Genomic DNA, 2,650 nt, shown 5'->3' with positions numbered 1-2,650 from the left:
AGGGCTTGAAAGCCCATGCAACACACGGCCGAGACTGATTTGATTATAGCTTTTTTTCCCCGTTTGAGACGAGAAGAACGTGTTTCATATTTTTATTACTCTGGTTGCTCAATTGGACTTATACTTGAATAAGCGGTCTTCGTGGGCTTCCTTTTCATGCACAAAGCCTTCATGCGCGCGGAGGATACTTTACACCGTGCATGACGATTCGATGGCCCACGGGTAACTCAGTATTTTATTGTACCACTGCCTTTTTTCTTGAGCCCCCGATCCATATTTTCGTATAAAATCTTTTCTCATATTTATCCATTTTTCCGTCTTGTAGTTTATTTATGGGAAAGAAGCGAACGTCTAAGGCCCGGACAGGGGCCTTGGATCCCGATGAGCTCCTGGCCCTTGAAGAGGAGGACGAATTTGCAAAAGAGCTTGCCGCAGCAGAGGAAATGGAACGCGAGCAAGCACTATCACGTACGATCGATAGCACCGGAAATGGAGACTTTTTGGATGAAGATGGCGACAAAGACGTGGACGAGGACGAGGAAGCTTTACAACCTCGGCCCAGAGTGTTTATCAACAATCAGAAAGGGCTACTGCAAATGTTGGGGCAGATCGAAAGCGAGAACGGGTCACGACCCTGGCCTGAGACTATGGATGTCTGTCAGTTTCCATTACTCTTAAACGATGTGCATGATGATTTGGTGCGGGAGACCGCTTTCTATCGCGTGGCGTTGGCTGGTATCAAGGAGGCACGCGCGCGGCTGGTTCAATACCAAGTTCCTTATAAGCGCCCCGAGGATTTTTTCTGTGATATGCTTAAAAGTGACGATCACATGGCCCGGGTAAGTTTTGTGGGATCGGTGGGAAGAGTTCCGATCGTCGAGGGTCTTGCAGGCGTGCCTCACATGTCATCAACGCAGAAGTGGTGTTGACTCGTGGTGTTGGTATGCCATACGCGAGCCTGGGCTTAGGCGCGAATGAATGACTGATCGTTATGCGTCTTTCTTTTGGTAAATAATATCACAGGTAAAAGATCGGCTCTTGTTTGAGCAGAAGAAGATGACAGCCGTAGAGGAGCGACGTAAGCAACAGGAAAATCGAAAATTCAGTAAAGCGCTAAAGTCGCACAAGGCAAAGGAGAAAACAGAGGACAAGAAGAAAACTTTGGAGGCAGTAAATCAATGGAAAAAGGACAGGGCTCAACGGTACGTGGAGGGTTTGCATCGGGTCGGAGGGGATGAAAAGTGAAGGGAGTAGGTGCAAAACACGAGGAGGGCATCAGGAGGGTGGATAGATGCTGTGAAAAGACACGACCGAGCATGCCTTATACATTTTTACCACGTGCTTTTCTTTCACAACCACAGTGGCGGTGGGCAGGGGCTATTAGAGGACGACGACGGTTTCGACAGAATCCTGGCAGGGCGGTCCCCGGGGGGACGCTTCGGTGCCGGAGCGGCCGGTCGCGGGGAAGGAGGCGGGAGGCATGACAACAGTCGTCGATTGTCTAAGGATAAAAAGTATGGCTTTGGCGGGCCCAAGCGTAAACTCAAGCAGGCGGACACGAAAAGTCTTAATGATTTTTCCACCTTCAATCCTAAGAAGGGCAAGACCTTCGGCTCCAGAGGCGGGAGGGGCGGGAAGAAAGGTGGAGGTGGGGCCAAAAAGGGTGGCAATCGACCAGGGAAGACAACGCGACAGAAAATGCGTTCGAAGCGTTGATGCGTGGTCAGATCAGAAGGATATCGAACCGTACTGTAATTCAAGATCCAAATGAAAGTAAAACGAAAAATCGAGCTCTTCAGGTCTCACTTTTGAGTCTTTTCTGGTGCATCAAAGCTAGTCAGGACGTAAAACGGCGAAAAAAGTCGACCGCTTCCTACTTGATGGGGTGACAAACAAGATGTCGTTCAGGCTTCTTTTTCGACGTGCAGGGGAGAGCATTATGCGGACATCACCGACCTCCTGACCATGCGGCATTGTTCGGGACCAAAGGAAGTCTAGATTGAGGAAAAAGCAGCAAAATCATGACCCAGCCTACAAAATCATATTTCGTTTGCATACTCAGCAGCTTTTGCGTCTAGACACGAAACTGTCTCGTCCCAAGGACCATAAGCAGCTATAGTATGCGACGACGACATACACCGCTAGCTAGATCTTGCTTTCAGCACCGCTTATCGCTCACGTGGATTTCATGCCTACCCTGTGATGTTCCAACAACATCAGTCCGCCCTTATTATTATTGTTCACATGTTGAATCCATGTACAATAAATTTGACGCGAGGGCGTACTAAGAATTGTGCCGTAGACTCACAGGTTGCAAGGCTGGCACGTGTGTCGACGGCCCGCAGCTGTCCGACCCCGTCGTAGCCAGAAAGTCTCATTCGTCACACGTGGATCGTTCACTGCCTTCCTCTGCCTGATGCTGATTTTTGTCAGGAAAGCTGCATTCGAAAGTGGAATGCCAGCATTTCAAACACTTCTTCTATGGCTTTTTTGCTAGCTGTACTGCTCTGTCATTCGAATTGATTCCGTACTTTTGGCATTCGACGTCCTCAACGATTCCTACTCAATCTCGTTGCGCACAGGAATGATGTCCAAGAGCCTAATTATGCTTGGCTTATTGAGCCCAACAGCCTTTGCTTTTGTCCCCAAG

The sequence above is a fragment of the Nannochloropsis gaditana genome (genome assembly GCF_000240725.1).
Source record: "Nannochloropsis gaditana CCMP526 unplaced genomic scaffold scaffold231, whole genome shotgun sequence".
Taxonomy (NCBI): Eukaryota; class Eustigmatophyceae; order Eustigmatales; family Monodopsidaceae; genus Microchloropsis; species Microchloropsis gaditana.
This window is presented reverse-complemented; position numbering follows the sequence as displayed.